Consider the following 23,763-nt stretch of genomic DNA (forward strand, 5'->3'; position numbering starts at 1 on the left):
GAACCCGGAGCCCATATGGGATGCCAGCACCATAGGTGGAGGATTAACCAAGTAAGCCACGGTGCTGGCCCCCAATCAATGTCTTTAAACAGGTGTCTGAATGTTTCCCATAACAGTAAAGAATGGAGATGTTTCTGGTCAAGGTGCTCTCTTCAGGTGGTGATCCAGAGACCTCACTCCTTCCAGGGTATAGCTCTGTCACGATCCAGGGCCTGCACGTACTGGCAGGAAGGAGAAAAAGAGTCTGGAGAAGTCTTATCTATTTCTTAATAAGTCTCAGCTCATTGGAAAAATGAATTACATTTCCATGTGTATATGAAAGGAAATTTGGGGAGCATAGGTCTCCATACAGCCAGCCTCTTCCCAGCATCAACTTTGAATAGTAAAGCCGAACCATTTTTTTGAGGACAGTTAGCTGTGGCTATCAGAGATACTGAAACCAACTATATGTTCTTTTGATTTTATTAAAATTTTAAATAATAATCTCCATTGTGTTTAAAAATTTTCCTATTATTTATTTAAAAGGTAGAGGGGGGAAGTCAGAGAAGGAAAGAAGTCTTTCATCTGCTGGTTCACTCCCCAAAGAGTCGGAACAGGGCCAGGCCTAAGCCAGGAGCCTGGAATTCTATCCAGGTATCCAAGATGGATGCCTTGGGCACAAACACTTGAGCACTCTTCTGCTGATTTTCTAGGAGCATTAGCAGTGATTTGGATCAGAAGTGAAGCAGCCAGTACAGTGTCATTTCAACTAATGGGATGAGGTTCATAGACATTATTAAAGGATAATATTCTTTACTTGAAGTCAAATTACCTTCTCAAAAATTTGTATCAATATTTGATTCAATAAATTGGTTCTATATTGTGGAAAGTTGACACATAAAATTAACCAGTTCCCTAAGTTAGCAACAGAAGAAGTCATGAGAGACAGAAAAGATCAACGCCAAAGTGGTTCAAAGCTTGAGCTTTGGAACAAAAAGGAACCTGAGCTCAAATTTCAGTTTTACAATTCTGTGAGTGTAGCTTTATTTTATATCACTAATTTCAGCATTTATGAAGAGATAATACTAATATTTTTTCATCTTTGAATTATTTCCAGAAAGAAATAAAATGAGACATATAAAGGATTTGCCATAGTGCCTAGATGTATTAAATAATCAACTAAACTATTACAAAACAGATTATTTTAACATGGGGCAGTTTTGAAGACGTATGGATGAGAAAAAGTCAGCATCAAAGAGAAGTTGAATACAGAGAGATGGGAAAAATTTGAGCACAAGTCCATGGTCAGGGTGGACGGTGGAAAAATTAGACTTGTACCATACATATAAGGATTAGTCTTGACAAAAAGGGGAAAAATTGAATATCTTTATGTATACTAGGCTGGATTTTCTCAGTGAACAAGAGTGTGGAATTATTTGCTAAGAACCTTTGATGGCTTAAAAAGAGGTTGGGTAATTGTAAGCTTCTTTAGGGCAGGCTCCATACTTTGCACACTATGAGTAATTGGTGACCAACCCCTCACTTTTGACAATGCCACATCTGTATAAAAATGGAGTGTCTTTCAACTTTTAGGCATTATTATAACTTTAAGGGTCATTAAATGTAGAGTAAAAGAAGATGGTGAGAATCCCTCCACAGTGATGTCAGGAAGAGCAATGAAGTCTAGATAACATCGGGACTGTTTCGTGACTGTTCCCATCAGCACCAGGATGTAGGACACTGGGTATATGCTTGAATGCTTTCTTTTTCCATTAAATGGTAACACCAAAGTGAACATATTAAAACAAGGGATAGAAAGCCATATGCTTATTATCTAAAGATATTTTTGGATAGCATCACCTGAAAGTTCTAACTCCTACCAAAGTTTGGCTGGCTTGCAAGGGTTTCCACACCTTTCCAATTTAATTCCTTTTATTTATAAAGTCAACTGCAAAGCTCTTCCTTCCTACAAAATGACTCCTTTTAATTAATAGTTCTCATCCAATGGTAGATCTTGAAATGAAGACTAAAACCTGTAAACTTCTCTCTTGTTTGTCAAAAATGCAGTTAAGTGCCTTGGGGTAATCTAGAGGAGTAAATGGTAAAATATAAGAGTAGATGTTAAATAAATAAATAAATGAGACAAATGAAAGACGTGATGCCACAGTGAGAAGCTGGGAAGATACCTACTCTAAGGCAAGGGGAAGAGTCCAAGTGAGATATTAGTTAAACAAGGAGGAGATGGGAGGATGGTGACAATCAAGTAAATATTATTTTTAATTAAATGTGAGCCCAGAAAACAATAGAATTAGGAAGGCAATGAGGGAAAAACCAGAGGAGAAAGTGAGGAGGTGGAATTGCATCACAGTCATCATTACTTCAATAATATTGTAAAGCTATGTAACTTCATACTAATTACTATCAAGAAAATTATGTGTCAAGATTAATGGCCCTCACAGACAATACAAAGTCTGCCTAAAATACTTTTATGTAGAATCTTCCTTTGATTTACAGATATACTTCTTATGTAGATGAATGCTAATGGAGATTATACACATACATATATAAAACATTATTCCTTTTCTACCTTTAAATCATCATCAAATGTATAATACTTAAATCCATTTAGAACATTATGGAATGAGTTTCCATTTGTTAAATAGTACTCTAGTGACCAGAAAGAAAATCAATCTAGCCTGCAAACATACTTATCTCACAACCAGAAAGTAGCTAAAAGAATTTGTAGCACATGTTCTCAACATAATATTCATTCAAAGAAATAAAAAGGAAAACAATCTTTTTCTAAAACCAATGAAAATCCAAATATATACAAATTTGCTCATGTTGTTCATACTAAATATGGTATGAAAATCTCTTTACTCAAAAAGATGCATATTCCTTGATTGATCACTTTTGCCATTTGTAATTACCTTTTTAACACTTACATTTAATAGATTCATTTATGTAATTTACAGATGTGTGATTCACCTGATCAAAGCAACTATATCCTTGTTTAAAATCCAAGAGCACTCCTGAGGCTGAGCTAATGCAACATTAAATGGAGGTAAGACAGTAAGGCCAAGAAACCCAAGGATGTAAGTTAAGTCTTGCAGAGCAAACATGTTCCCCCCAACTTGATATTCTGTTTGTGGAAGTACCAATCAGCTGATTTGTAGAAAGTCACTTAGGATATTCATGAGATATAAAATAATTAAAAGTATTTATCTAAATCCTTCCTACTTTGTTTCAATAGCTATGATCCCAACCTTATATAACTTCCTTATTTCACAGTATGAAGAGTTGCAGATATTTGTCTTCTTCAAATAAAGTGTCAACTTCAATTTATTTTCCGACTGAGTGCTTTGAGGCCATTCAAATGTCCTCCTAGTTAATTTTTCCTACGGAAAAGAGTGTGTAAGTAGCCCTGCATCCCTGTTCGTGAAGTTATGATAACCTATCTCCTTTCTCCCCACTTCAGAGTCCTGGTGTGATAAGCCTACCCTTTTATGGAGGCTCAGTCCTTTTGGGGGTCATGTTAGTAGCTTTTCTGTGGGAAATGTCCAGTTCTTCTGGGTGCAGATGTGTCAAGGGAAGATAAGGTTTTGTCCTGGGTTTCTGTCATCCTTCCCAGTCCTGCCGTCGCTCATCCTCTCACTCTGGCAGCCTGATAACTCTGGGAGCAGCCAAACTGCATTGTTTCCTGGTGGGCCATTGATTACTTGGTCCCCATCAAATTAGAATGAAGGTTGGATCTATTCCTCTAAATATGTACCCTGACTTTTACCCATGTTGGTCTTATTTTCTGCTGTCTTGTAATTTACAGAGACTCCTCAGGAATGAAAAGTAAAAACAATTCACATTAAGTTGATTTCTCTCCTGATGTTTCAAGTGAGCAGTGTTGACTAAAATCCTGTGATGAAGACAATGCTACAGCATGGAATCTCTCTGTTTCTTTTCTCCCATTTAAGGAGGGGAAGGTGTGCTCTGCAAGAATGGCAATGCAGTGACTATTTTTATAGTTCTATCTTTCATCATATGTATCCTTCAGTAAAAGGAAAAATGCCAACAGATGATACTTAATTATTAGACCTCTAGCCTTAGTATTGTATTACAATGTATCAAGAGAATGCAGTACATTTGTGTAAGAGTGTGCAAGAATCAATTTCCCAGTCAAATCCTGGTCTTTTTCAACTGAAAGTATGTCATTGTAAAAATCAAAAAAAAAAAAAAAAAAAGAAAAGAAGGAGGAGGGAGGGTAAGAGTGAGGGAGTGAGTGAGGAAGGGAGGGTGTGGCAGAAGTATCATTATGCTCTTAAAACTGCATACATGAAATATTAAAAAAAGTTAAAAATTAAAAATCAGCTTGTCAATGAAAAAAAATTACTGACCTTTTTGGAGGGAGGCTACCTACCTTCTGTGTAACTCTACTTCCCCGTGAGAGGAGAAATAAATGTGACTAGGAATGCTATCAGCCTAAAGTGAATGAAAAATGGAAATTACTTAAATCTCTTCATGCAACCTAGTTAACATTCACTCAGTATGTCTCTTACTAGTGCAGTGGAATAATTACGGAAAAATTCTATACAAGAAACCTGCTTATGAACAGTTTTACTGCCTTGATGGTCACATTATGTTCTTCATAAAGATAAATATATTTGCTAGCTTGAAAGTGCAGGAGTATTTTAGGATATTTTTACTGATAGAAATATAAGGAAATGAAAAAAATAAAGCCCAGCTTGAGATAAAATAACAATAAAAAGTATATGGCAATGGTTATGAACTTTGGGTTTCCATAAAACAGCTTTTTCTAATATAATGCAAAATAATATAAAACATTACTTTGTAACTCCAAAAGTAATGTCTGTCATTGAACTTATGATTCTAGATGCATGCCAATAACACTATAGGGAGAAAGTGAGTTATTAGACAATTAGTATTGAGGATAGGGCTATGACTGAGTTAATATTAGCCTTAGGACCATTTTAAACAAGTTGTTTGTTAGGAAAAAATTTTATTATCATAGGAATTTGAGTATTTATTAAATAAAATGTTAGTTATTAATTTCTGTATGGGTACCTTTACATTAATAAAACAAAAGACTATTTTTGCCTTAAAGTTACAACAGGCTGGCGTAATAGGGTAAGCTGCCATCTGCAGGGCCAACATCCTGTATGGGCACCGGTTCACACCCTAGCTGCTTCTTTTCTTATGCAGCTCCCTGCTAATGTACCTAGAAAGCAATGAAAGGTGTCCCAAGCTTTTGGGCCCCCAGGATGAAAGTCCTGGCTCCTGGCTTTGGCTTGGCCCAGCCCTGGCTGTTGTGGCTATTTGTGGAGTGAACCATAAGATGGAGGAGTTCTCTCTCTGCCTCTGTCTCTGCCTCTCCCTCTCTGTAACTCTGCCTTTCAATAATAAAAAGAATAAAAATTATAAAGTTATGACATTTATAATTATATAAATATATTTTACATAAATAAATATATTATACATATATAAAAACATGTATATTTAACATATTAGCATTTTTTCTCTAAGGTACTGCACGGAACCTACAGTTGGGAAAAGACATAAGCAATAAACCATTTAATATGATGCTACAATTCCTTATTTAGAGAAGGGCATTGTGGGTTAAATCTCCACTTGCAATACCATATCCCCTATCAGAGTGCCAGTTATGGCTGCTTTGCTTCCAGTCCAGCTTCATGCTAATGTGCTTGGGAAGGCAGCAGAAGATGGCTCAAGTGCTTAGGTCCTGTCACCCATCTGGGGAACCAAGATGGAGTTTCTGACTCCTGGCTTTTTGTTTCTCCCAGACCTGGCTGTTGCAGCCATTTAGGGAATGAGTCTGTGAGTGGAAGTTCTCTTGCTCTCTCTCTCTTTCTCTCTCTCTCTCTTCTCTCCTTTTTATTTAAAATAAATAAATAATCAAAAATGTCCTTATGTATAGTGACTTTTCATAAACCTTGATATCATATATATTATATTATATAGTCAGGAAAAACTGTGGGTACAGAATCATGATGATGAATAAGCATTTGCATTTTAAATTACAACTGTGAAGATATAAAAATATTTATTCTTCACATTTTCCTTGCTGATATTAAATGTATTCTTTTGTTCTTATAAATCTTTTAAAATATTGATAATTTTTCCATACAAGAAGATTTTAGTTAGGAGATTTGCAGAAGAATATTAGACCAATATAAAAAAATGTACAGGTAGGGTGATTAGAAATAAATATCACTAATGCAAAAGGATAAGCAAAAATATGAACATGGTTTTGAAGTACAAGAAATTCTACATTACTGCAAGCACATTACAGATATGGGCACATCATTGAAACAAAAAGACTACTTGTTAAAACCCTACCATACAATAGATTCATACATCTCAGTTTCAATTAGCAGCCTCATTTATTACCCACCAAGATGTGAAACTGCGAGGTGAGGTTAAAGTGTCGCTGAGGGTATCTTCATCACTTCAATATCATTGCCTTAAAAGGCACTGACCAGAAAAAGCAGATGACCTCATTTCAAAATTATTACAGTACCGAGAACTCAGTTTCAACATTATAATTCATTTTCTCATGAAATATTTCAAATTTATTATCAGTTTCCTGACACGTAATGGCTAATCGTTAAGGATAGTCACTTTAACATAATATGAATACACATTTCTCCATAGGTAATACAACAGTTCCTGCATTAGCATTATTGACTAAGGTGCATTTAACTTCTTCACTAATACTTAATGGAAGGTTAATGTATAAGTCAGGAGATTAAATGGCTTTTACTTAAAACAAGTATATTGATTAAAATAACTTAGTGAGATCTTTAAGGCTGATGATATAAAAACAGTCACACGTTTTAATATTTTATTTAATATTAAGAGAAAAGTGTAGAGTGCAACAGATCAAGATTAGTGGAAGTTATTGCACTAATTACTTCTGGAATTAATTCTTGCCCATAGTTAACAAGTGTGCATTGTATATTGAGAGACAACAAATCATCCTGGATATTTCTAATGTTTAAGAGATCCTGTATTTAAGAATTTCCATTGTTTCTTACAGTGTCCTTCAGAAATGCCTTCCTGGTGTCTTACACCTGGCACCATTAAAAGATAAAATAACCTTCCCAAAACAGAGCTACTATTCAATGTCATTGAAATGTAGCTCTATTCCTTTTTCCTTGCATCCTATTATTATTTAAATCACTGTTAAATCTAATACATGGAATTCTTGTAGTGAATTGGCTGATGTTCCTTTACCATTTCCTTTCTTTGCTCAAAATCCAATATCCCTCCAAGTATAGTAGACTAACAAATTGGCCTTGTAATAGTATGACACATGATGCCCAAGATCATTCACTTATTTGATTGTGTTTCCGCTGGAGATACTCAACCACCTCATCTATTCATCTCTTCTGTTTAGGTAGCACAAAGTTACACCTGCAAGGTCTTGCTTGGATTTAACCTAAGTTTTGTATGGGGAAGGATTTGATTGCAAGCACAGTAAACAGGGTCCATGCAAATACTATACCAGGGTAACTACAGAATGGAGACCATCCAGATTTGCAGTGTATTCTAGAACTGAAAGCAAAGTGGTAAATTTGGCATTAAAATTTACAATGGTAATGTATAGTATAATATGAATGAAATCTATAGTTATAAAAATGTTGGCACTTACATAGTAATTAATATGAGCTCAGGAGTGACTCTAAATGCTTTGGGTGTAGTAAGTCATTTACAACACAACCCAGTCTCATGAATAGGTCACTTACTATGTCTAATTTCAGATGGGGAAACTAAGACACAGAAATATTAAGATGCGGAGACTCATCTATTGCACAAATTGTCCATGGCTATATAACCGGTAAGAGGCATGCATAGATGGCAGTCTAACTCAGGGACTATAGCTCTGCAGGCTAGACTTTTCACCACCAAACTGTATCAACTCTCAGGATTTGAAAACAGAAAGACTCAAGTTTAAATCTCAGGACTGCCATTTACTAATTGCTTCAAGTCTCAATATCTTTATTTGTTAAAAAGATCATGTTAACATATACAATGTGAGATTCTTGTGGGAAAAAATGCAAAGTAATCCATATAACCAGGCTAGCATGCTACCTATCACATAGGAAAGTCTCAGTAAAATAGAACTTAGCATAATTACTCTAATTATTTTATTCACATATTTCCTTTCATTCATGCAACAGAGTTTTTTATTCAGTTAATGCTAACCATATGTTTGTACTAAACTGAGAAAAATAAGAACTCTTGGTCTCATAGTTTAGAAAGGAGATATAGACATGTAAACAATTAATTACATATAGATATATAAGTGCATGATAAACATAATCATGTATACCAGAGAAAATAAAACATCTGGTAGCTTCAAAAAAAGGCCTCATTGATATGATATGAAGTGCATTTATATATTTTACCATCTATATATTTTCTTAGCTTGAATAATGGATAAGGCAGCTGGAGACTTAATAGATTTATGTGATCTATCACTTGACTTGAAAAATCTTAAAATGAAAGAAAATTAAAATTCAAGTTATGTGATAGCATACAAATTTGTTATATATTTTAATAAAAATTCTAGTGAGCTCAATCTACCTGACTCTGTACTTAAAACATGAGATTCTGTGAAATATTTGAGAAAGTCTTTCCTTTATAGTGTCATTGTCTTTGTTGTGATGCAAATTATATGCTGCCTTGTGAAGCATTTTCTTATCTTTGGATGAGCATTGAGATTGGTAAGCTATGTGTGAAATAAAAAAAGTCATGAGCATAGAAATGCTATACATGAAGTACGGTCAAGGCAATTAAAGGTGAAATGCTATTAAATCTATATCAAATTCTCTTAGCCTTTTTCCTTTCTCAAGGTAAGGGAGGGGGAATAGGTATTGCAATCTTAACATGTCCTAATGAACAGGAGTAGGATTCTCTATTACACAGGCGGCGGTTTTTCCCGAGAAAATAGAGAATAATTCCCTAATAAAAAGAATTTTGTTTAATAAACTATAGTGTTAAGAGAGCACTTTAGAAAAAATTTTCATTTTCGTTATTCAAAGTGAATTTCAATGTATTCACTAAGCATTCTGGATTGGAACACATTTTAAAATACAATACCAAATATCTTCTTTTCTCTTGTTGTGCTAGTCTATATTTATAATCATCATCAAGTATTAGAAAACGAAGTGAAATATCACATTAAGAAGGTTAGCCACCTTTACATTTGTTCATTCTGTTCATTCTTACACTGAGATTTTTAGTTCAGTGGCTGTGGGAATCTCGGCTTCACTAAAATTTCCAATATTTAATCTAACAGTAGCCACAAATTATCCTGAATAACTAGCTTCTTAAAATTATCCTGGCAAGATAAATGTACCTTTAAGTCAACATATTTCTTATTCCTAATATGAAAGCCTCACTGATTTCCAGTTCCTCAGTGCCAATATCTCATTGTTTCTCCCCAGAGTCTCTTCCAATGCTCTATCTCAATGGTAATGGGCTAAATCATGTCCCCTTCAAATTTTATGTGTTGAATTCCTAACAATGAGTACCTCAAAATGTGGCTCTATTTGAGGACAGATTTTTTCCGAATGTAATTATATTACAAAAAGACTCTTAAATTACATCCTAGTCCAATATTGCTGGTGTCCTTTTAGAAAGAGGATAATTGTACATGAACATTTAGAGAGGGAGCACAATATAAGGACTCAGGGAAAAGACTCATCTTAGAGAGAAAGCTGGAACTGAACTTAGAGGGATTCTCTCACAGCCCTCAGCAAGAACCAACTTGCCTAGTACCTTGGGATCAAATTTCTACACTCTGAAACAGTTTGTGGTATGTTATTATAGTATCCCTAGTAAACTTGGAAGCTAATTAATGCTTTTGTTAGTTCATGAACACATCTGTTCATGTGACCTCTCAGAATTCATCTATCAAAGTTTGTTCATTTAGAATCAGTGTTTTGTTAAAAGAATTTCTCCTACAGATAGCTTCTGTATTTTAGAAATAATCACAGTTAGAATAGATGTAAAATATATATTATATATACATATATGTATTACATATCAGTGTATGGAATATGAATTTAATTAGTGGTTGCTATGATTTGAAATGATTTGGTTCCTGAACTCATGCAGAACTTTAAACCTCAAAGTCATAAGTCATAGTAAGAGGATGTTTAGAAATTGAGGCTAGTGGGAGCTCTTTAGGTCATTGGTGTCACTCCCCTTCTTCGTGGAGGAACGACACAGGACCCTGCGTTGTTCTTTTGTCTGCTCGGCCCTTCCCGGGTTTGCTGCTGGTTCTTCCTGGGGTTGGCTGCCGTCCTTCCACCTCCGTGGAAGGGCGGCTCCCCCTGCCACTTTCCCCACTTCCACGGGGGAGCGGCACACCGCCGGCCGGCTCTGTCGGGGGCTGCTCAGATGTTATCCGGATGTTCCTGGTGCATGTTGTCTCTCTCCTCCTTTATAGTCCTCTTCCACCAATCCCAACTCTGCTACCCACACGCCGAGTACACTGCTCTCCCTCAATCAGGAGCAGGATCAGCTCCTGCAGGTTATTGGTCAAACTGGAGGCAGCTGTGTAAAAGTTGTTTACTCCTCTCCCAGCACCATATTGTGGGAGAGCAGATGCATAGAATAAGTCTTAATTCCAGTAACTTAGTCTAGTCCGAGTCGCTCCCCACAATTGGGAGCTTGCCCTCAGAAGTGATTCTCATGAGAGTACTGGTTTTAGAAGCCTAAGATGGGCCCAGCTCTCTCTCTGCTTTCAGGATTGCCATGTGATCCTTCCTCCAGAAACACTCCATCATTGATTCCAACATGCTCACCAAAGGCCAAACCAATGGAGCTGCCAAAGTTGGAGAGTGATCCTGCAGAACTGGGAACCAAGACATACTTTGTTCATTAAGAAGTAGCTTTTCTCAGGTATTTTGTTGCAGTAATGAAAAGCTTATGAATACAGCAATCCTGTATTCTTTTAAAAGATTTATTTATTTATTTGAAAGAATTGCACAGAGAGAGAAGGAAAGGCAGAGAGAGAGAGAGAGAGAGAGAGAGAGAGAGGTCTTCCATCTGCTGGTTCACTCCCCAGTTGGTCACAACAGCAGAGCTGTGCCAATCCAAAGCCAGGAGCCAGGGGCTTCTTCTGGGTCTCCCACTTGGGCTATTTTCTACAGCTTTCCCAGGCCATAGCAGAGAGCTGGATTGGAAGTGAAGCAGCCGGGACTCAAACTGGCACCCATATGGGATGTCGGCACTGCAGGCAGTCGCAGTGCTTTTGTTATTGGCTGCTCCTTCCTTAAGTCATAACCTATGCATTTAGTGGATCACTATTGCTACATATAATTCTATAATAAAAAACCTCAATTTTAGAAAGTGGATTTAGGATGATCCAATCATTCAGAAGATATGAATGATGTAGGTTCTGAATGGAAAAATAATTTTCTATAATTTTTCACAAAACATAAAAATAATGTTGAAACATATGTCTCAATGGAAAATTTATCAAGAGATAAATAGGGGACTGCAGAAGTGCTCTTGTACTATAAAGAGAGTGAAATTTGTATATTAGTTTGTAATCATAGACTTTATAATATAATATAGTGTATCATTCTGGAATTTATTCAGTGGAAGTAAGATTTCTTATTTTACTAAAAGATTGAAAAACTATAATGACTTTTTCATATTTGCTATAATAGCTATAGTTTAAGAAGCTGACAATACTAAGTGATCCTAGTATAAGTGTATGATTCAACCATTTTGGAAACTCACTTGTTTCTTCTGTAGAAAAACATAGAAATACCTTGTGACTCAGCAATTCCAGATAATGCATTCATGTAGACGTGTTCATAAATGCCCATAGTTCCTTTATTCATAATAGCTCAGAATTGGAAAAATCCCTAAGAAGAAATTTCAAATAGTAATGGTATGTTTATATAATGGAACACTATTCAGCAATAAAGAAATGTGAATCACTCATACACTCAATAATCTGAGTAAATCTCAAAAATAGTGGGTTGACTGAAAGAACTCAGGCATAAAATAGTGCTACTTGTTGATTATATTTATGTAAAATTCAAAAATATAAACAGTAATCTATGTTAGCAGAGATCAGTGAATGGCCATTCAGAGTGTGTAACGTGGAGGATTGGAGGCAAGAAGGCAGGAGGGAAGTTTCCAAAGTAATAGAAATCAGGAGTGATTGGAGTGCTGGTTGCATGAGTGTGCACATTTACAATTTATCAAGCTGTCCCCTAAAATCCGTCATTTTACTGAATGTAAATTATACTTCAATATAAAAGTAGTATTGGAGGTAAAACAAATCAAGATAAAAATATTTAAAGCAGTTCAGGCTTTGACTTTATTTACCTACACGTCCAAACAATCAGGTTTGGTTTAAATAGACTCTTATAAACAGTTTAAAGAATCAAATTATAATACACACAGATGGATCCTTTCTCTGTTGGTCTTGTCACTGGTCAAATAGATAAGAGTCATATGCTAGGCAGAAGTGTACGTCTTCTAAGATGTGCTGTCCAAGTGTTTTAATGCATTTTAAAACTTGCCATCCTTCTGTAAAAGGGTCCTGAATCTACAGAACACTTTTTTATGGAAAGTTTGCCTTCTGAATAAAAGGAATCGTTCTGGTTTATAGGCACTCTCATGTGGTCTACTCTTCCTGCTATTTGTTTTACCAGGTCAACATAATTCAATATTGTAAAAGTAGGTATTATAGATTGTATCTTTCTTTCTTGTAAGATGCATCAACTGTAGAAGTGATTGCTCCCGAGGAATATTTAAATACTGCGTATTCATGAGCCCATTCAGAGTTCTGGATGGACAGCAGCTCAGGGAAAATATCTGATCTCTGGGAGTTTACCATTTGTAACAAATAATAAGTGTTCACAACTGCTTATAAATAAAGGTGTGAACATAACATTGAAAATGGCACCAAGACAGCACAGTTTTAAAAAGAATCATTCTGGACTTAATTCCAGACTTAAAAAATAGAAAGTTCTAGCATTCCTTTCTCCTGGTTTTTGGTTGCTTTTGACAAGAAAAAATATTTAAACATTGACTTTTATAAACAACTAAAATTTTCCTACATTTTGCTTGTATTACAACCAATGTTTATTAAGCAGTTATTCTGGGCAAGGCAGTTCTATGTAGTTTCCATATATTTATTTATTTAATTCAAACACCAAATCCCAACAAGGAGATTTTATTGTCTCCATTCCAATGGCTAGAAAGTAAAGTATGAAGGAAGAACAGAATAAAAATAATATTGCCTTCTTTAGAGGATTATTGGGTGAATCTTAGAATATGTGAATTACATTACTGCTTGGGATGCTGTGAGAAAATACTTTAGACTGGATGGGTTAAACAACAGGCACTCACTTCTCACAGTTCTGAGTCTGGAAAACAGATTGCCAGCATGGTCGGGTTCTGGTGAGGTATACTTCCCAACATACAGCTTGCTGCCTTCCTATTGATTGATTGATTGATTTTTTTCCTTTTGAAAGAGTGACAGAGAGGAGGAGGAGGATGTGGAAGAAGAAGAAGAAGAGGAAGAGGAAGAGGAAGAAGAAGAAGAAGAAGAGGAAGAGGAAGAGGAAGAAGAAGAAGAAGAAGAAGAAGAAGAAGAAGAAGAAGAAGAAGAAGAAAGAGAGAGAAAGAAGCAAGAGGGAGAGAGAGAAAAATATTCCTTCTCACTTCTCTCCATTTGGCCACAACAGCCAGGATTGGGCCAGGCCAAAGCCAGGAGTCAGGAACTTCATCCATGTGTTCCATGTGAGTGACAGGGACTCAAGCATTTTAGTCACCGTCACCATCTGCTGTATCCAAGGCTTTTTAGCAGGGAGCTGGATGGAAAGCAGAGTAACCAGGACTTGGACCGGCACTCCGATAAGGGATGAGGACATCCCAAGTGGTAGTTTAACCCACTGTGCGCAATATCTGCCCCTTTGTTAATTATCAGTGTAGTTGACTTTCTGGGGTGATGGGGGTTTGGGGACATGTTTATGTTTGGGATCCTCTATAAAAATATTTCAGAGTGAACCTTTGATTCAGTGGTTAAGATGCTGCATCCCATATTGGAGAGTTTGAGTAGGAGTCCCAGACCTGCTCTCAATTTCAGCTTCCTGCTAATATGCATCCTGGGAGGGAGTAGGTGATGATTCCACTAGTTGGCTGCCTGCCAGGGAAACATGGGTTAAGTTTGTGTCTCTTGGTTTTGTCTTGGCCCAGCACCAGCTATTGTGGGCATTTGGGGAGAGCAGCAGCTGATGGAAGATATCTTAGTCTCTCTCTGTCTTAAATATTTAAAAATACATTTCTCATGTCATATTCTGTCAGATTGAATATTTAAGAAATAATTTAAAAAGATTTTAAAATGGTTTTTAATATATGGCCTTATTAGGAAAATCTACTGGGGTTTATTTTTCTGCAAAGGTACATAGTAATTTGCATTAATTTATTATTATATTAAACATTGCAAGTGCACATGACATTCTTTTATTTTTGTATTTTAGTCAAGATTTTTAAAACAGCTGCCTTGGGGCCGGCACCGTGGCACAGAAGGTTAATCGACCGCCATGCGGCGCCGGTATCCCATATTGACACTGGTTCTAGTCCCGGCTGCCCCTCTTCCAGTCCAGCTCTCTGCTATGGCCTGGGGAAGCAGTAGAAGATGGCTCAAGTCCTTGGGCCCTTGCACCCACGTGAGAGACCAGGAAGAAGTGCCTAGCTCCTGGCTTCGAATCGGCACAACTCCGGCTGTGACAGCCAACCAGTGGAGTGAACCAACAGAAGGAACTCCTTTCTCTCTGTCTCTCCCTCTCGCTGTCTGTAACTCTAATGCTCAAATAAAATAAATAAAATCTTTAAAAATTTTCCTTTAAAAAAAAAAAAAAGCTGCCTGCCATATGCTCACTTTTTTTTTTTCTTTTCTTTGATTTGAAATGTTAACCACCAGTCAGAAATGATCATTGCCACTAGCAACTTGACACTTTGAACTGCAGCTTTATGTTACTTCTGTTCTGGCAAAAAAAAAAAAAAAAAGAAAAAAGGATGTCACCAAAGTTACATTTAAGGTACATTATCTCAGAAACAGCACTCAGCCCTTTGTGAGAATTTACATGTGATATTCAGATTTTGGAAGATATTATTAATATTATCAGTATTAATTGGAATGATCTATTTTAGTAATGAATTATGAATGAAAAGGAACCTAAAATCTCCCCCTCATTTGTAGATGCTCTTTAAAAATTTACTTTCTCTTCTGTGAATGATTTGGATTCTCTGAAAGGAGAAACTCTAATTTTTGATTAAGAGAGAGCATGGTTTCTCCAGTCAGATTGTCGAGCATGAAAGCTGAGTGCATTCATTTGCTGAATCAGTAAAGGGCAAGTGATTTACCTTTTGAGTAAATCACTTTATTCATCTGTAAAATGGGGATTAATGAGGCAACATCACAAGGATTGCGATGATGATGAAATGAGATAAAACCCATTAAGTGCTTATGTGCTTTGTGCAGGGCACAAGTAAGTCCACAGAAAGTGTTAATCCGTATAACCATGCAAAATTGATTAACTTGGCCTTTTTAAGGTAAATGTGAGAAGAGTTGATAGAGGACCAGCTTTATTTTAAAACTCAATATTCTATTTTACTTAAAGAATGTTATAGTAATGACTGGTAGCACAAAAACACTTAGAATGTTCTATCTTTAGCTTTAAAATCAAGAAAGGCTAACTAATTAATTATGAATTCTATCAAACAGCGATCCAACTTATATTAAGTCCAAATAATATCAATAAGTTTGACATTCCTTTTAGCCTGGGATGTTAGTAATAAGGTGATTGGGTTGGTTAGAAAGAAAAAGCTCAAAGAATTTCATTGGAACAATGAATGCTATGCAAAATATTCAAGGAAGTAAGTTCTTGAAGAAGCAGTCACAGGGCTGAGACTAACAGCCAAGACTTAATTATTCAAGAGAGAGAGAAATCAGGAATGGAAGTCCACTATTATTTGTCCTAAATTACATTTTACTTTGCCTAAAAAATCTGAGTAATACTGCAGTGAGGCAGTGTTTGTCCCAGCAGTAAATCCTACCATTGGCTGAGCTTTGTGCAGAAATGTGATTACAACAGTTTGAAACCTGGGCCCTGCCACCTCAGCTCCATCTTGGACTGGATTAAAGGTTCTATCTTGATACCTGCGTGGCAGCATTGACTAGTTTATCAGTTCATTAAGTCCTATTAATATTGTCTCTTCCAGTAGGAGGCAAGCTCTGTGGTTACAGGCAAGCTTCTTCTATTGTTGTTGTTGTTGTTCAGGATACAGGACATACTGCAAAGCCAGGCACATGGTAACCACTTAATAAATATTTGTTTAACTAATGCATAAATTGTTTCTTTTCAACCCTAAGGGAATTTGTGCCTTTAGGTTATAGGTTTAAGATAAACCTGACAGTGAAAGGGGTGTGGGTACTGATATGTCCAGGCTGCACTGGCCTCCTGGGCTAAGATAATTGCCCTTCTATGAGGTAATCTGAGAGAGGATCCCACGCCTCCAATTAACACCTTCAGCATTAAAGCACCATTCATTGGGTTCAAATAGTGGGTGTTTGATTTTTAGGAGAACTTTGTTAAAATGTGAAGTGAGAAAGTTCACACACTAACCCCTTTTCACCTAACACTTCAACCTCCGTTTTATCAGGTCATGCTGAAGCAGTGATTTTCAGAAATGAGAAGGCAGTTAGAAGAGGGGTGTGTGTGTGCATTTTAGGCTGGGATAGGGGGAGGGTGCTGTGGAGATTGGAGATTGCCACCTGGTACAAAGTACCAGAGAGAGGACAGGCTTGGGATCATAACACGCCAAGGGATGCAATGACAATTTCCACCTCCTCCACAATTTATCCCGGAGGGGCCGTGCTTCCAAGAGCCCTCCTGCCACCTGGATTTATGTGTGGATTCAATGTTTTGAATGGATGCATCTAATTTTTCAATTCTCGTAGAAAGAGGATCACTTTCCTTGCTTTAACTTTTATCAACATACATAATATTTTACCAGCCCTTCATGTCATAGCTTCAATTACCTGTAGAAATTTTACATGGATAGATTTTCTGTCTTCAGATCCAAAATGAACAGAAGCAAATTTATCTTCTTCATCTGCAAATAAGTACTTTTGACTAAACTACTGTGACTTGATATTTATTTTTCCCAATTCCCCTTCCTTGAACTCCCATATCGACTGGGATCTCTCTTTAAAATGACTCTTGACCCTTTACCAGTTTTAATTAATTGCCTTTGTTCAGAGGTTGTACATTCAACTACTCCCAAATAATCAGACAGGTAGAGTAATTTAATAATACAGTCAAGATTTAAAAAAAAGTGGCCTGGGCAGCGGCTCACTTGGCTAATCCTCCGCTTTGCGGTGCCGGCACACCGGGTTCTAGTCCCGGTCGGGGCGCCGGATTCTGTCCCAGTTGCCCCTCTTCCAGGCCAGCTCTCTGCTGTGGCCAGGGAGTGCAGTGGAGGATGACCCAAGTGCTTGGGCCCTGCACCCACATGGGAGACCAGGAAAAGCACCTGGCTCCTGGCTTCGGGTCAGTGCGGTGCGCCAGCCGCGGCGGCCATTGGAGGGTGAACCAATGGCAAAGGAAGACCTTTCTCTCTGTCTCTCTCTCTCTCACTGTCTCTCTCTCACTGCAACAGCCAGATGGGCTTGAACCAGGCTGAAGCCAGGAGCCAGGAGTTACTTTTGTTCCTCCACATGGAAATAGAGGCCTAAGAAGGTGGACTATCCTGTTGGTTTCCTAAGCACATTAGCAGTGAACTGGACCAGAAATGGAATAACTGGGACTCAGCTGGTGCTCATATGGGATGCCATCCCAACATTCTCAAAAATGGTTCAAGATGCTTTGCTAAAATTCAAGAATCGCAGCATTGTCCAGTTTCTTGTTGTGGAATACCTATTTGCCTGCACGTACCTCCCACAATATGGTCAATCGACTAATAAACCTAAGTGTTACCAAAGAATTAGAAAGTCCATATTCCTTTGTTTTGCTACTGAAATGTAGTTATTATGGCTTATATATAGGATGAGTACAGTGGGAGGGAATTTCAGAAATTGAAGAACTATAATTATGTCCCTAAAGCAGTATTCTTTGCAAGTATTTTTATAACTGTACCTAGACAACATTCACCCAGAAGAACAGGTGGTCTTGCCATAAGTTGCACATATGGCTAAGACATGGCTACTGTGAGTTCTGTCCGCAGAAATGCATTTTGTAACTCATGTGGAGTCTCTGATGGGGTGGTTTATCACAAAAATCTTAGCATTACAGAGGTTTTTATTCTTCAAGTCCATTTTCATCATCCTCTTTAAGAGATTTTGCCTATATAATTTCTTATTATATTGAGTACTTCAAATTAACATATAAATATTTTATTCTTACATGTTGAACATTTATTACACACTTTTTATAAGGTGAATCTTTTTAAGTCCTTTATTATGTGCACGAGTTATTTACATGCACAATTTAATGTTTTTAGGTCCACAATTAATTCATGTTCAATTATTTTAAAAGGTTTGATTACATATGTATGCATATGTACACTTAGGTATATGTATCTAGACCCAAGAATAAAACAGAATTTTAAATTTTCTAGCCCTTAAAAGAGCAGTATTTTTCCTGTTGTCTGCATTTGCTGTCCATGTGTATGGAATCGTTGTCTGTATTTGCCACCCATGTGTATGAAATCACTCTCTTTTTCACTTCAAGAAGAGTGGACCTATATCTATACATACTGTTTAAATCTGCTTCATAATGTGATTATTTTTTCGATTTGAACAATGAACTATTAGTCACCTAAATTCAAAGAAGCACTGGGGTGGGCGTTGTGGAGAAAAGGGTTAATTATCTTTATTTTCTATTTGAAGAGACAGTCTTAGAAAAGAGGCACATATAAGGGCATAAAACGAAAGGTATAACAGCCAAGATCCAGCTGCAATTGTTAGGTAGATATCTATCTATCCTTCAATGTTTCATTGATGAGAAAGTCCCCAACAAATTTTCGTGGTTCAAAGATGTGCTAGTTCACTTTATAGACTTATGAAATGATACAGCTAGAGACAATCCCTTAGAAAACACCCAGATTTGTCCCTTTGTTTTGTAAATAAAATTATTGGAGTCCCATTTTCTGTATTAAAGAATTAAAGAATCATGCAAATTTATCTTTGTTTAGGAAATTAATGTCTAGCACAACCAAACTAAAAGGTAGTTTTCTTGTCTACCAATGCAGAAGCATTGTAACTAAAAAGAAAATCTCTCCTGTCACAGAGATCCTTTTCCATATTATCCAAATTAAAGTCTAAAAGATGATTTGAGCCTTATTTCCATTTTCTGATAGATTTTGAATGACTATGACTATGTACCAACATACATTTACTGGAAAAATAATTTGTATTGCCATATCCATTTTAAATTGTGTATTTCTATGACTCTTAAAACAAGAACAAATTTCTTGCTTTGAAAATCTTAAGCAAAGAAAACATAAATATGATTATCGTATTTTTTCAGCAAATCATTAAGAGTCAGGAAGATATTTCTGACATTATGACTTGGATTCTGTAATCATACTAAAGGAGAAATGCAGTGTGTAGACACAGGGAAACTTATTGAGCACACTTAAAGCTTTCACACCAGAACTAAATATGTGCTTTGTTTACGTCTTCATTATGGTGCGATTTCATAATGACTTAGGGACCAAAAAAGTATTTAACCTCTTTCACTTAGTAGCTCTATTCAATTGCCATTGGCTTTTAAAAAGATTTATTTATTTGTGTGTTTATTTACTCTAAAGGCAGAGTGGCAGAGAGGGGAAAAAACAGAAGGCGAAATGGGAGAGACTGTTTTTTTCTGCTCACTCACTCCCCAAGTGGCTGTAACAGCTAGGACTGGGTCAGGTTGAAATTAGGAGCCAGGAACTACATCAGAGTGTCCTACATGGGTGGCAGGAGCACAGGAACTTGAGCCATAGTCTGCTGTTTCCCAGGTGCAGTTAGCAGGAAGCAGGAATGGAAGTCGAGCAGCAGGGTCTCCAACTCTAATATGATATGTCTGAGTTGTAAGGGGCAGCTTAACCAGCTGCACCATGACATTTTCCCTACTATTAATGCTAATATTGGGTAAGTGGTTTAGCTTTTGGCATTTTTTAAACATTATTTAGTGAACTAAATTAAAAATTAATTGACAGCCTAGGATTCTACACCAAGTACAGGTTTCCTTCAAAATGTTTGCTTGAACTAAAACTAAGGTTACAAATCATCAAGAACATGGAAATAACATGAGCAACTGGCACCTGAGAATATTTCTTACTAAAGAATTCTTTAAGCAGTGCTGCTTATGTACTTACACCGAGACAAATTAAGTTTTCTAGCTACACATGCATATATGTAAACACATTTGCAAGGGGTATTTTAAGAAAAATATGTGTACACGTGGAATTAAAAAGATAGCTCTGTTTGGGTGCAAAAATTGTTTGAGATCAATGCATAGTTTTGCACAATACATACTTTCCATGAAATTTTTGGCAATCCCCTCATATATATGAATGCCTGTTTCTCCCTCCCTCTCTCTCTCATTCTGCTTTTGAGTAAATGTATTTATGCAGGTGTTCATGGATGTGATGGATATATATGCATGCATCACTTTATAAATATGTGTGTGTGCACACACACACACACACATATGGATAAGATGAAAAACCTGAAGTAAACTCTTTCCACAGATCCTATCTTTGCTAAAGATCCTTTTGTTTCACTTATTTATTTCATTCCTTTATTCACAACCTATTCATAACAGTTTCATAGGCAAATCTGTTTAATGTTCTTTGTAAAAATACTTCTTTTAATTATATAATGTTGATTTATTTACACATGTGAGTTTTAAACTATATATATGTGTGTGTATATAATATATACATTTATCTATGAATAGTCTTGTACAAAAGTTCTTGTCCTATGTTTTAACTTTCTAAGTTTTCTAATTTAAATATGGTGGGAAGTGTCTTTTAATAATGATACAATATATTTGATAGCTAAAAAAAGTACTTAAAATACAGATGGTATACCATATTCTAGCATTGGAAAACTGCAAACCCTAAAGCTGTTAATTTTTTATTTCAGGTGAGAATGACATAGTATACATACACTAAAATTACTCACTTTACTTGAAAGAAAAGAAATAGCGCAAGAATCATATGTACTCTTTCAGAATGTCAAATCATTTCCCAAAACAAAGAGGAAATCTTTGTAAACTCTGAATGGGGAGGGAATTCAAATAGGAAGTGCTATAATAAGTCCGACCACCCTGCTTGGAGCAGTTTCAACTTGAGAAGGAGCAGAAGGTTAAAAAGTGCCCCAGGCAAGAATAAGATCAAAGCTGAGCTTCCAGTGCCACTATCTTGTGTTTGCCAGGGAGTTAGATAAAGATAGTGATTGACACTTATATCTTGTTCTCAACAGAATATTACATAGATTTCAAATGAAACTAGTATATATCATTTAAAACTATAGGAAAATAAAAAATAAAATAAAGATCTCAACATTGATAGCAATTGATTAAATGAGGAAAAAAGTTCCAATGAAAGCATGGCTAAAAATAAGATGCAAAAGAACATGAACAAAAATTTCAGCAATAAACTGAAAATAAACTCAAAATTTTAGTAATCACTATAAATATAAGTGGTTTAAGATTATATTAACTGTCAAAATTCAGGAGAATCAGATTAAAAGAAGTCAAATGTGAGGTAGGTATGTAGCACAGCAGGTTACATCATCTTTTGGGACACCTGTATCCCATGTCAGAGTGGCTGGGATGAAGTCCTGGCTCCACTTCTAATCCAACTTCCTGCTCATGCACACCCTGGGAGTCAACAGGTGATGACTCAAGTGCTTAGATTCCTGACACCCAAAAGGAAGACCTGGATGGAATTCTTATCTTTGGCATTTGGAGTATGACAGTAGATGGAAGATGGGAAGATCTCTCTCTCTCTCTCTCTCTCTTGCTCGCTCACTCTCTCGCTCTCTTGCTTTCTTGAACTCTCACTCTTTCACTGTTGCTCTGTCTTTTAAATAGAGTAAAATAAATAAATAGTTTAAAAATAAAATAAAATAGTCAGCAATTAAGTTTTGTTCAAGACCCAGAAAAAAGGCCAGGCGAAACAGAGGAAGAGGGCAATATCTCCCAGAGGTGGCAATGATTTCAGTTTCTGAACCCATGACCCTACCCAAGAATTTAATCGGTTGAGAATGATTGCATCAGATTCTCAGGAACTAAAACTGTCTTTTCCAGTTTCTGCTCTGCATACATAACATGAGAGCTGTTCTGATTATAATATGCTAGATTAGATATATTTGAGGGACCACCATATTTGGAGGAAGTGGACCTTGTCTCATAATGTTCTCCTAAACGCTTTCTTATTTTATGTTGGTTCTTCCTGCAAATATATTTTAAAGAATAAACCTGTAACCCTTTCGTGGCTTCACATGAATAACTACATTTTTTGATAAATTGGTTTTATATATATATTCTAATTATATATATATGTATATATATAAATATATATCAGAGAGAGAGAATTAGCTGCAAAGAAAAATATTTAAATATTTTTTGGAGCTCTTGTAGCTTAACCCTCAAAGTCTTCATGTGTCCAGTGCTCTGTTGAGAAGGTTGCTATCAATCTTACCATGTTTCCTTTGTGGGTAATCTCATTCTTACTACAAACTTATAGAATTTTTCTTGGTTTTTGCTGTATTTATATCACATTCTAATCTGTGAGTATATGGGCTTTGCCATCTATTCTGCTTGACACTGCATCATATCTATATTATCCTTTTATTCTTTAACTCTGAAAATCTTAATCATGATTTCTTCAAGTATTCTATCTGATTTTTTCCTTTTCTAAATTTTTGCATCCATTATAACTATTACTACTTCTAATCCTATTTTCCACATTTGTTATAACACTTCGTTGTATTTTATATCTTAATTTTCTTAACTGCTTTCTACAATTTTCTTTTTAAAATTTTTATATTTTTATTTTTAAAGGTAGAGTTACAGAAACAGAGAGAGAGGCGTTTTCTATCCACCAGTTCACTCCTAATGGCCGCAATGGTAGGTGCTCATCCAGGCTGAAACCAGAAGCCAGGAGCTTCTTCCAAGTCTCTTAGATGGATAGAGTGAACCAAGCACTTCAGCCATCTTCCACTGCTTCCCTAGGCACATCATCAGAAGTGGAGAATCTGAGACTCGAACTGGTGGCCTTATGGGACAACAGCATCAAAAGCTGCAGCTTTACCCACTACTCACAACACTGGCCCCTACAATTGATTTTCTAATTCCCAAGTTCATCTTTTAATTCCATTGTGCTTTGATTTATAACATATAATGTGTTGGTTATTTCAATGACTAATTTTTGTTATCATGTACCTTCTTAATCTTTTCCATCTTCAATTATATATATAATTATATATATAATTTTTAAATATAATCTTTAATGAATTAATACATCTATAATCTTAATACATTCTTAATTCACCTGCTCAATTATTTCTGGTTTATTCAATGTAGTAGATACAATGTTCTGTTGATTCTCTTTCATTTTGGTTGTGCTTCCATTTGTATGGCTATTTTTTAACTGTGATGAGGGTATTTCTCCTGAGTCTATCAGCCATTTTGGCTAGTTACGAAACAGTAGCAG

Source organism: Oryctolagus cuniculus, chromosome 14, assembly GCF_964237555.1.
Source record: "Oryctolagus cuniculus chromosome 14, mOryCun1.1, whole genome shotgun sequence".
Classification (NCBI taxonomy): Eukaryota; Metazoa; Chordata; class Mammalia; order Lagomorpha; family Leporidae; genus Oryctolagus; species Oryctolagus cuniculus.